Source organism: Orcinus orca, chromosome 18 (assembly GCF_937001465.1).
Source record: "Orcinus orca chromosome 18, mOrcOrc1.1, whole genome shotgun sequence".
Classification (NCBI taxonomy): Eukaryota; Metazoa; Chordata; class Mammalia; order Artiodactyla; family Delphinidae; genus Orcinus; species Orcinus orca.
Genome location: NC_064576.1, coordinates 51,637,207 through 51,650,641, shown reverse-complemented (window position 1 = coordinate 51,650,641; position 13,435 = coordinate 51,637,207). Strand labels below are relative to the sequence as shown.

Genomic DNA, 13,435 nt, shown 5'->3' with positions numbered 1-13,435 from the left:
TGGTTCAATCTTGAAGGTTGTATCTTTCTAAGAATTTGCTCATTTCTTCTAGGTTGTCCATTTTATTGGCATAGAGTTGCTTGTAGTAATCTCTTATGTTCCTTTGTATTTCTGTGGTGTCCATTCTAACTTCTCCATTTTCATTTCTAATTTTATTCATTTGGGTCCTCTCCTTTTTTTTTTTTTTTTGATGAGTCTGGCTAAATGTTTATCAATTTTGTTTATCATATATCCAGAGAAAACCATAATTCAAAAAGATACATGCACCCCAGTATTCATTGCAGCACTTTTTACAATAGCCAGGACATGGAAGCAACCTAAATGTCCATCAACAGAGGAATAGATAAAGAAGATGCTGTACATATATACAATGTCATATTACTCAGCCATAAAAAAGAACAAAATAATGCCATTTGCAGCAACATGGATGGACCTAGAGATTGTCATACTGAGTGAAATAAGTCAGACAGAGAAAAACAAACATGATATCGCTTTATATGTGGAATCTAAAAAAAAATGTGTACAAATGAACTTATCTATGAAACAGAAATAGAGGTACAGATGTAGAAAACAAACGTATGGTTACCTGGGGTAGGGGAAGGTAAAGGAGGGGAGGGATAAATTGGAAGATTGGGAATGACATTACACACTACTATATATAAAATATATAACTAATAAGGACCTACTGTATAGCACAGGGAACTCTACTCAGTACTCTGTAATGGGAAAATAATCTAAAAAAGAGTGGATAGATATATACATATGTATAACAGATTCACTTTGCTGTATACCTGAAATTAACATAACATTGTAAATCAACTATACCGCAATAAAAATTTTTTAAAAATTTCCAGCACATAGTGTGAGGTAACCAAATCCTGACTTACATCAGAGTCTCCTCAGGTCTCCTCTTGTTTCCTCTGATTCTTCTCTGGGCTAAGCAACAGTTTCTTAACTGCTTTTTCTCACACTTATTTTGTCCACTTTCAAATTGTCCTTGTGTTGATATATGCATTTCTGGGTAAGTACGTTCCAGATGTCATTTAAATAATTTACAACTCAATTTTTTTCTCAATTCAACACACTCATGGTTATTTGCCTAGCTGTTGGTCCTCAGATCACATTTTAAGGAAATATAATACTTTTTTATATTTATTCAGCCAAACATGTGCCAACCTGAAGGAGTTATGTGTCATGGTGTCCTAGCCTTCAGGAGATCCATATGATTACCTTTTTCAGAAAACATCTCTTATAATAGAGCAAGGAATAATAAAGAGCTTACCTGCACACATTCAGATCCTAAATGATATTTCCACATTTTCTCCTTCCCGGAAATCCATGCCACTGTCACACTGTCCAATTCATTGCAATAGCATCTGTTCCTGGCAAACAATTCTCCAGCCCTTATAGGTGACTTTATTGAGGCAGGAGCTCCTTCTGGTCTTCCTAGCTCAGAAATGGGAGCAAGATCCCTCTTGAAGTGTGTCCCCCAGCTAAATCCTTCCTGTATCATAGACGACAGTGAGCCATTGGTGAGTGCATCCACACTGATGATAACAATCACTGGGCAAGCCATGGTCTGCTGGTTCTCCTGGATAACAGCCAGCAAAGGCTGCAGCTGTATCACATTCACCTCACAGTTGCACTCCAGAAACACCAGAAGTTCTCTTAGACCATGGGTTGCTCCAATCATTCTTCCTCCAATCAATCCCTCACACTTGTATTTCTTATTTTGGACATATTCATCTAGCTCTCCATTTAAATCACTAAAGTCACTATCATTATCCACAAAGATGATTTCATGGAGATGATGTGCTGGTGTGCCATCTATGCCTCTGTGCAAGGCCAACAAAGCTTCATTATAGAAACAAATAACAACACTAGTGGCTTAGTGTCTCTTTGACTAGACAATCCAAACCAGTCAGACAACACTTTTTTCACATGCTTCACTCCTTGTGTCTGACAAATCTCCATGACTGCCCAAGTAGTTACTAATAATCATATAAAGGCATGTTTCTGATAGCCTAAGTATCACAATTCCTGATCACTCTCATTAAAAATCATATCCAGTTCAGAAGAGAATTTCACATTGCCTTCTTCTGGATCTTCAATATGATTATCTATCATATCACAATTTTGTTTGCATTTAATTATGACTCTAATACCAGACTTGGAATGAAACAGGGATAGAATTTGGGGTGGGGGGGAGTGATACAAGAGGCCCAGACCCCTTGATGGACACATTCTTAAGCAGCTGAGTCACTTCACTGAAGATGAAACAAACAAAAAGAAAAACCGTACAGGACACAGACATAAAAAGGCACCCAACAGAAATATCAGACTGTGACACTTCCCACTATTGACCTAGCAGAGCTGAAAGGCCTTTTTCAATTTCCTGGAGCAGAAGCTGTGAACCAAAACCTGGTGCTGGAGGCTGAGTGTAGACCAGTGAGAGTGAAAAACTCCAGGGTGTAGCCTGAGGGGTGTGGATGTAAAGCCCACAGAACTTCAGGGGGTGCGTTCTGTAGGCTTTACTTCCAGGTTCTCCATCAGGGTGAAGATCCTGGAAAGGTATACTCATGACTCCCAAACTAGGGCTGTGGCATTCTCCTTCCTCTCTGTAGCAGCTGTCACAGCTGTTGTGGCCCCAGCCAGGCAGGACTGGGCTGCCTTGAAGCCCAGCATCACACAGGCAAGGACATGGTGGCAGCCACCAACCCACCCAGGCCCTGGGGCCTCACACCCCAACTCTCACCGTTTTTTTTTTTTTTTTTTTTTCCCCAAAGAGATTAGCAGTCAGGCTCTGAAAATTAAGCAGGAATTAAAAGCATGTCTTGGGAAATAGCAGGGAAGAAATTTGCACACTTCCACTCCTCTCTTGATCCCATTTTGAACTGAACCAGGGGTTATTTGAAATACAAAAGATAGAGCCAAGATCTACATGGAAGCTAGAATAAGGAAAAATGAAAACTAACAGTGTTTCATTGGTAACTGGATATTGGGTTGTTTTTTGTTTGTTTGTTTGTTTTTAAGAAGCTGAAAATCTCCCTTTTGAAAAATTTTGTACAGTTTAGTTTCTGTCTTCTAGCATGGAGACTGTTATTCTCCTTGGGGGCACACAGCTCCTTTGATGCCTATGACTGCATTAATATATCTTTCTTATGCAGAAGTAAGGCATTCTGTCTAAGCATGTGACACACTGACTAGAAGATAGAAGATGCTAAATAAACAATTTATTGAAGTAAATTGAATAGTAAGTTTTTGCTTTATTTTTAGACTCCTTTAACATTTTATTTGTATAAGCTATACAAAGTAGCAATTGAAAAATGTAAAAATATTATTATCTACCTCACAGAGTTGTTGGTAGGGTAAAGAAACTAATATTTAGAGTGACCTAGTTCATCCTTAGCATACAGTAAGATCTCAGTTAATGCTTGTATTGCTATTGTTGAACTGTTATCAGTAATGAACACAAATGGAACTTGTGTGTATATGTGGGCATTTAGGTTTCTATATGTGTACATTCATAAGTGTGTGTTTTTTATATACTATATCATGTTTTATGTGTATCTCTAAATTCACTTAAAATGATTTCTTACTTTATTTTTGAAATCTAAATTCATATATATTTTTAAGACCATGTACATTATTACCACTTAATGTGCTTTTAGAGAATTTTCAAAGAGCTATTCTAATCTTTATAGCTTTCAATATTTTTAAACCTGTTTTCAAAATGTGGAATTATCCCCTTGAGTGTATGAGGAAAAGCTCAGTTTCCAAAATTGAAAGAATGTGTGTCATTTCTTCCTAGAGCAGTGGCACAGGTGAATTTTACAGGAATGGGGAAGATTAACTAGGAACTCAGTACGATGTAAAGGCATCTGAGAAGCAGTAGGAGATAATACTTGACCTTCTGAGGCTTCTCAGGGGATTGAAGTTAAAGCAACTCCAGGTGGTCTTCAGAATCACTTGACATTTCCTGTAAGTGATGGGCCAAACAAGAAAAAGCCAGAGAAAGTCAGAGTTACAATAAAGTTCCATTTCACCAACTTATTGAGCATATTTATTTAAAGTATCTCTTTTGACTCTACAGTTAGTATATCTAAAATGCCTCTCTATACTCATCACAGCAACCAACATGGTTCTTGTAAGTATCAAAGTTCATCCTCAGGTCTTACCCTCCCCTCCAGGCTCTCAGTCAATACCAGAGTTTCAGCAATTCCATCTGTGTTGATTACCTAATACCATGTTGCCAACCTCAATATTTTTTCCTGAGATCGAGATTCATATGTTTAACACCTGCTTTATATCTGCATTTGAGTGCCCATCAGTATCCAAGACTCAGGTTTTCCATTTTTCAAGATGAATGAGCATCTATCTGATGTACTCTGTAGTCAACACCGTGGATACAAAGGGGAACACACAATGCAGCCGTTTCCTTGTGGAGCTTGTGGCCTAAACCACAGGTCAACAAACTTCTTCTTCTTCTTTGTTTTCTTTTTTTTTTTTTTCCGAAAAAGACCAAGTAAACCCAATTCACAGTAGGAGCTAGAAAGACTTTCCCAGTACACAATGGCAATAAACTGCTTCTCTCACCATGTGCCCGTTTTGCACTTTGCACATACCCCTATTTTACCACTTACCACATTGTATTACGCTTGTTTCTTTGCACCAGAGGTCAGCAAACTATAGACTGCAGGCCAAATCCAGCACCAGACTGGGTCTTGTAGGATAAGTACATTACAATTTGTTCAGAAACATCATTTTTATTTAGTTCTCCAAAAGCTCTTTTTCTAAATTTAAATTTACCATTTCTGATAAAAAATACCACCAGCCTCTGAGATTGTTGGATTAGAAAAGTTAGACTCTTACACTCCAGCCTACTTGAATAGGTTAGTTGTGGTGTTATGTATATAAGGACTAGTCTAGACTTTGTACTTTATATGATATGGGGGTTTTATTTAATGAAAGAATTCCAAATTATTAATATATAATTTGGTACAAGCCTTGGAGGAGGGTGCCCAAGTGAGGGTCTCAGACACATAAACTTTACAGTAAGTAGTGTGTCCACGTGCTCCCTTCTATTTCCACTTCCTTTCCCTCTAGTTCAGATCTTCATTATGCTTCCCCTGGATGTCTTTTTTCTATTGGTCTTCTAGGGCTGCCATAACAAATGACCACAACTCAGGTGGCTTAAAACAAAGTTTATTCTCTCTTAGTTCAGGAGAACAGAGCTAGAGATCAAAATGTCAGCAGGGTTGGTTCCTTCCTGTAGCTCTGGGAGGGGGAAACCATCTGATGCCTCTCTCCTAGCTTCTGGTGATTGCAGGCAGTCCTTCACATACCTTGGTTTGCAAATACAGTACTCCAATCTGCCTCCATCTTCACATCACCTTCTTTTCTGTGTTTCTCTGTATCTTACTAAGGACACTTGCTGGTCATAGCATTTTGGGCCTATCCTAAATCCAAGATGATTATATTTTGAGATCCTTAATTAATAACATTTTCTACATAAAGTCACATTCTAAGGTTCTGGGTGGACATGATTTTTCATGAGACACTATTCAACCCTTTTACTTCTCCACTCATATTCCACTTTGGTATGCTATCATTTACTACTGTGCTGCCAAAATATCTTCATTAGTCATTGTTCTGGTCATGCTACTTCCTTGCTCAACAATATTTATAATTTATCAAAGCTCCTGAAATGGGGCATAAACATATTCTCTTGGTATTTAATAACACTCCCTCATTTCAAGATCCATGCTTTTCTCAGAGATGCTTTCTTCTATAATTCAAAACTCTAGCTAAACTGGCTTAGTTTGGCTCAAAACAAACCATTGCTTTCCTGCCACTATGTTTTTTGGTCATTCTTTCCTTTAAACTAGAATGTAATTCCCATCAAATAACTGCTAATGAAAAATATCTATTACTCTTTAAGATCCCAAACACATAAACAATTTAACTAGCTAACTAGTTAACCAACTATCCTCTACCAGGAAAATTAGTTGCTCCTCTCAAATACCTTTAAAATGTTATTTCTCCCTACTTTAAATAATAACAGAGAAACAACAATTTATTTGCTTTTGTATAGCTCTTTATTGTTTATAGAGCACACACAGATCTTATTGATTATAAATACTGTTATAGTCATTTGTATACGTTTGATTTTCCTTACTTCCAGAGTTAGGTGGGCACAATACTGGTGTCTTGGTCTTTTTATAATCCCTGCAGTAATTAGTGTAGGGTCTTAGGAGCAATGTAGCACCACTGTACAGAAATTATTTTTCAACGAGGATCTGCTAAACTGGTAACATGGAGCTTTAGGATTATGGGCATAATTGTTAGTAGAGATCTACTTGCTTGAGGATACTGTCTTGAATGATACTCCAAGGTCATTTAAAAAATCTCAGGACGGGGCTTCCCTGGTGGCACAGTGGTTGAGAGTCCGCCTGCTGATGCAGAGGACACGGGTTCATGCTCCGGTCCGGCAAGATCCCACATGCCGCGGAGCGGCTAGACCCGTGAGTCATGGTCTCTAGGCCTGCGCGCCCGGAGCTTGTGTTCCGCAATGGGAGAGGCCACAACAGTGAGAGGCCCGCGTACTGCAAAAAAAAAAAAAATCTCAGGACGCAGTAAACACAATCAAATAATTAATTGGCAATAACAAAATTCACACTATATTGCTAAAACTAAATATAGTTTTTTAAATGGGATTATGGTTGATCCTCAGAGAATTTCTTCTGAGGCTTTATCTTTCCAGGATCCACCATGCAATGATGTGTCCTTTTTAAGGGAACAGAAATTACTGCTAAATTGTGGTCGTTGTTCCAATTAAAGTCATCACATCCTTCTTTATAGGATAAAGGCACCGAAGAAAAATAAATAATGTGTACAAATGTCCTGCTTGAATATTTATCTCTCTAATCTACTTAGGGAGACATGTCCCTTAGTAAGAAAAAGAATTTTGCCTGAGAGTGGTTAATTGAATCAGTCCATTAGTTGAAGTTGTGGGCAGAGTTAAGCGATGTTCATGATTTCTCTCTGAGATACAAAATAAGAGCAGGTAAGACACCCTCTCCATTTGGCTAGAGCGATAGCCCAGATAGTTTCTCCCAATGCTTTGGTGCTCTCTCCGTTGCCAGCTCCTAATTACAAAGGAACAATGCCAGGTTAGAGGCTCAGGATTCTGCTCCAAGTGAAATAGCCTCCTGTCATACAGAAGGATGAAAACAGTACAGATTTTATTTAAACATACTCTGTCTATTGAAATTGAAAGAAAATAAAAAGGCAAATACTACCCTTTTGAGAGGTTTATGTCTCTTAATAGTATGGAAGTTTCCTTTCATTATAATTAAAAGATTCAAAGTATAACTACAACTGGAAATTAGAGGCACCCTAACTTTGTCCTAAGAAGCAAAAACAGTTAACATAGGTATGAATTAGTGTTTGAGCATATTACATAAATGTTGAAAGATTGAAACTCCCATTCTTCACTCCCCAATGGGGGGAAAAAAAGTTGCATGGATAAAATAAAAACATTTTGGACGTAATACTACTTGTTACCTTTATCTATAAGCGGGTTTGTAATGTAAACTAGAGAAAGGAAGAGGAAGACGCACTCTAAGACCAAGTTTATTTTGTAGAAAATGGGTTAAGGTTTGACAATAAAAGGTAAAGAAATTTCTCATACAGATCAGATGTGTATCTCCAAAAAACATGGTATTGCTTTGCTGTGACAAATGTGTTTGATTGATTTCAGATATTGTAGGAGAGAACCAACTACGGCCCAGAAAGTAGATATGCTGCATTCATGTACACCTTTTTCCTTGCCGAAGGTCATAACTTCTTATCTTTTCCCCCAAATTGTTAAGGCTTTGTGGTATTTACCGGAGCACTTCTATGAAGAACTATAAGTTGAATCATACAAAATTAGTTGAATAGAAGCAAATTCTATTGGATCTCATCTAATATTTGGGCTCATCAGAATGAAGTGCAATTTTTATTGGAGAATAATAGGTGAGGAGGTATACACAATAGGGAGGGGACAAAAGTACCCAACACCTCCTGCCCCCCATGGCCATGTGAGAGGCATTTGCTGTTTCCTCACTGTGAACCACAGAGACCAACTAGGCTGGAGAAGCAGGTTGATCTCTCTGGTAAATTTTCTATACCTTACAAATACTAGAGGTGTACCATGAGGGACAGAAAAACAAAGAATATGTCATACAGGTCATATTTTCTGATCTCATCTAGAATCTTTGGACTTTAATGCAGTACCACTTGGACCATAATCATTTATAAGCCAGGCCCCAGAACCTATATATGAGCCGGGGTGTAGCTCTGTCCCTTCCCCTAACCCTACTTTGTGAATCATAGCCACTAAACTGAGTTTAAAAGTTGGGCCAAGAAGCAAAGCTGGCCCTCAGAATATCCTTGTTGAGTGAGAGAAATATGACGCAGGCAGAAGTGACACCAACCCTAGAGTGGCTGAAAAAGTAGAAAGACCTGGTGTCTCCCAGGGCAACTGTACTCCATGCTATTCAAATATGCAATGTCCATATGCAGGTGTCCTCAAGAGCTATCAGCAAGGCTAGGTCACAGAGCATGCTTAGAGTAAACTGAGCACTAAAAAAAGTTACAGTCACGTTTTTGCATGAGGGAGAAGAGGCAGCTCCATATCTGATACGGAGAGTTAGGACTCACTCTGCATACAGATGTCCAGCCTGAGATCCTGCACTATTGACCAGACCTGAGGTCCTGGGTAGGTCATGAGGTGGAAGATGCAGTCTGTTACTGATGGCACTTTATTCTGGAAATTTTTAGTATACTTTGAGGTGAGTATGTCTAATTGTTAGCAACAAGCAGCTTTTCTTTTGTTTTCTTCAGTTCTTTTAAGCCTCTTGATCAGTTCCATACTGCCTTATGATGGGGTTCAGGGCAGGCTGCCCCAGAATGTGTCACTTTGCCGAGTGCATTATTTTCAGCTAAAGACAATCAAGGCCAAACAGACTGAAGACGATCTTTTAACTTCTTCCTAAACTGCCAAAAAGAATTTAGATGGGGACTTGTACCAGGGAGAGAGCTATTACCAGAGTTAACTTTTTACATCAGAAAGACTTATCTGCATGGCCTGGCACACATTTGTTTACCAAACATTTGCTCTTCCCAACTTTCTGTGATTTGTCTTTCTCCCCTTTGACATCCCAGACTCCTATCCCCTTCTCCTAAGCTCAGGATGGCATATAAGCTGCAACTTCCTGACTGTCAGGAAGGCTCATATTTGAGGGTTCCTATATGTATGAATTAAATTTGTTTTTCTCCCGTTAATCTTTCTTATGTCAATTTAACTATCAGATCAACCAAAGAACTGATCTTTGGAAAGGAAGGAGAGAAAAGTTTTCATCCTCTACATTTAAAACAGAATGAAAAATCCCTCATTTTAGAGAATGTATTAATATGACAATTCTCAGCCTGTGATTCCTCCAAGATTCTCTATAGTGTCAGCAAGTCCAGGCAGTGTTCAGGACTTGATATCTGTGCATGGAAGATTTAGACCTAAAAACTACTCAATGTTTCCCATTTCACAGAATCTTTTATGTGATCAGGAAGATATAATAGGTGAGCTTTAAATGACCCTGTGGAAAGACATTACTTAATTATACCCTGATTTAATAAAAAGAAACAGAATTGTATTTGTATTCTCCTGATCTGCCCTATTTTATATCAGTGAGGGAATTATATACCATTATTCCACTATGGTTTTGGTGTGAAAGATAAACTTTCCTCAGATGAGTCCCACCTGGAAAGTTCCCACTAGAAATTCTTCAGTGTTAGACACACACAGCCCTTTTGCCCTCCTTGTGTCTTCCATTCCTTACTCCCATGGCTACATTAAAATTAAGGATTATCACTATTTAACATTTAATAATTACCATGTCATATGTGTCTATTTAATTGAATTAAGTAATTTCTGTTGATTATATCAACAGTAAAAACAGTCAAATAAACACCAATCCAAAGTTTTGATAAGACACTCCACTGACTTCTACTTAGTAAAAAAGTGAGTATATCACTTCATGGACATAGTGATAAAAATATTGATTTGCAAAAGGCATTCTATGACAAATTTTAATACAAGTTTTGTTGGATTCTACTTACTGATACAGTTCTTATTTCTCAGAAGCTTTATGAATCAGGAAGATGTAATAGAAAACATTGAATGACACTCTTGAAATATATTATTGAATTATATATTGGAAATCCTTTTATATCATCACTAACCATGTTTATTTTTTATTCACAACTGACCCAACTGTAGTGACAGGTTCAGAGAATTACAATAATGAAGATAAATAGCATTTCTATCTGTCTCAGCAAGTTTCTTGATGCTATAGATTAGATTTTCCACTTCTATACAAATTCTTCCTTATCCATAGACAAGGCCTTGAAAAGACTGAAGTAAACTTATTTCAGATAGGAGACATTTGGGTCTGTTATATTTTTCTTGGTTGATTGCTACACATACCCATTTTAAAGGGTATCTATTTATTTCAAATCATATTCTGTTGGGGAAATATAGTTAAAAACAAAATGTCCCAACCCAGAAATCCTCTCCACAAATGTAGTGGAGTAAGAAAACACTTTTATTATTGAATAAGCATTGTTAAAAAACAAAATTCAACTGAATAAGTTTAAAGATCTACTTGGCTTTATTCAACAATTCATAAATGGAGCAGCATCCCATCTAACACCTAGAAGGGAGCTCCAGGAGCTGTACAAAATAGGAGGTTTTCATAGGCAGAAGGAGGGTGGGACAAGGAAGTTAAAATATCGGATTGTTTCAGGCAAGGTCCCCTTTCCTTAGAGGAAAGCAAAACTTTTATCAAGATTAACTCACTAGTCTTGATCAGGAAATTCCAAATTGATTGGTTTAAAATTCCACTCATGAAACTTCAATTAGGTTTTCTATTAAGTCTAGATAGGGCTTAGCATAGGGGACTCCATTTGGAGCTGTTGTTTCTTTTTAACAGCATTAAAAGTCAGAATATGATGTGTGTCACATGTAGTCTGCTAAGCTAAGAGATTGCAAAGATGGGAAAAAATGTTTATTCCCTTATATAGTCAGCAGATGTAATTCATTACATGCATGTAATAAGATAAACAACAACTAGTTCACAAGTAAGAGAACTTGACAGCACCATTTGTCACACATGTACATACTAACTCTACCTGGTAATTGGGGTGACCATCTGTGTTAGCTAATTGGCTACTAGAGGAAAAACAAACTTCTCATATCTTCATAACAGGAGATAGTTTTCCAATTCAGAATAAGGTTCCCACTGAAGTTAAACTCCTACCCTTTCACAGAAACTGGAAATAGTAATGCAATCTCCCTTAATTTTTACATTTTAAAGAGATGGCTCCTAGGTCTTTGAGAAAAGTATTCCTAGGTCATAAAGCTAACAAAAAGCCTGTCTAGTTTTTAAAAGGATTTATATACATTTCAAAGAAATGAGAAATACTTACAATGACAAGTTTTCTAATATAAATGCATTAAGAAAATTGGGAGAGGGAGGAGTAGTTTCTTCCCTTATTTTCACAGAGGAGAATTAAGGATCTTATTTTTAATTTTAATTTTTCTTGACAATTATTCCAGTAGCACCTCATAATACTCTAACAGGAAAAGACACAGTGTTTATGTTAATTATAATAGCATTACTTTCAAAGCTTACTAATTTTCCATAAGTACTACATAGACATGAAACAGACTGCCAGATATTTCTCCAACAAAGATGGGTTCATTCAGGATCAGCAGAGAATTGCAAGTCAAAGTCTGCAACCATGGCAGCCACATACAAGTCCTTACATGGCAAGGGAAGGAGAACTCTTTTTTAGAGGAGAAAGGAAGTTGGGAGGCTACAGTCCATGGCTTTTCATTGGCTGCGTCCTTGCCAGGAAGGAAGAGGACTCTTTCTTCTTCCTGTTGGGCTCTGCTATAGTAGCAGGGCCTGAGAGCTCCTCCTTCTGGTTTCCCAGCCCTATTTATTTATTTATTTTAAGAAGATGTTGGATGTAGGAGTTTATTAATTAATTAATTTATTTTTTGCTGTGTTGGGTATTTGTTTCTGTGTGAGGCCTTCTCTAGTTGCGGCGAGCGGGGGCCACTCTTCATCGCGGTGCACGGGCCTCTCACTATCGCGGCCTCTCTTGTTGCAGAGCACAGGCTCCAGAAGCGCAGGCTCAGTAGTTGTGGCTCGATCAGGGCTCGAACTCGTGTCCCCTGCACTGGCAGGCAGATTCTCAACCACTGTGCCACCAGGGAAGCCCCCCAGCCCTATTTAATTGAGATTTCTGTTTATTAATTTTTTACAACTACCATAGAGGGTGTCACTGTAAAAATGAAGACAAAATTGAATAAAAGAAGAAAGCCTGAAAGGCAAATGAGGTGGCTGTTTTCTTAAATGAGGCAGCTGTTGACTTAAAAAAAAAAAAAACGCACAATGTTGAGAGTTGCGAGTTAAGTTTTATTTGGGGCAAAATGAGGACTGCAGCCCGGGAGACAGCGTTTCATATAGCTCTGAGAAACTGCTTTGAGGAGGCGAGGCGGGGGAGCCAGGTTATATAGAAGTTTTGTAACAAAGTGCAGGTAGTCTGAACATCAAAATATTATTGTTAATTAAAGAAAACCAGGTATCTTGAGTTAAGGAATTTAGTACTTTTCTATGTATGGGAAGATGCAAGAGTCTGGGCTCACTGAAATCATTCCTTTGATATGCACCTCAGCTCTCTGGGGCGAGTGTCCTGTATTTTCACATCTTGAGTTTCCTCAGGTCTCACAGTAGGGAGTGGCTTCGGGGAGTGGCTGAACTCTGATAGCTGCTAGCTAGCAGGTGTTCTTTTCAGCCCTCCATTTCCTCAGGGCTCACCAGCTCATGTTGGAGGGCTGCAATCATTGATGAGTGTGACATCCTTTGTTTACTGATATGGCAGGAAATATTCTATTTCTCAGAGCCATGGCATGCTAAGGGAAATACTACTCCATGGTGTCACATGCTTTCCATTTTTTAGCTTTACCACTGATGTTGTTATTTTACAAATGACTCTAAAGCTATAAATGGCAGGCCTAACCAGATGATTTCTGGCTCTTAGGTTTTGTCCATGAATAGATTTTGACCTCCAGTAAACACATGTATACTAGCCTTTCTCCAGTATCCATAAAGAAATTGATGGGACCATTCCTAATATTTCAGTAAATATCTTTTTTTCTTCTCAACTTCCTTGGAAGGCATGAAATACATTTTCTTGTTCTCAGGACACTAGAAGTTAGACTTTCACAGTGATACAGACCCAAAACACAGCACTTGGTTTTCATGTTTCTGACATTTTTCTGTTGTCATACATGCATTTTTTTATGCGATATTGGGAAAGGAGA

At 38.0% G+C, this 13,435-nt stretch overlaps 1 pseudogene; it reads right to left on the bottom strand.

Annotated features, from left to right (window-relative positions):
- Nucleotides 1-883: 883 nt before the first annotated feature.
- On the bottom strand, nt 884-4,648 carry LOC101281003 (polypeptide N-acetylgalactosaminyltransferase 11-like; annotated as a pseudogene).
- Between the last annotated feature and the right edge of the window lie 8,787 nt (nt 4,649-13,435).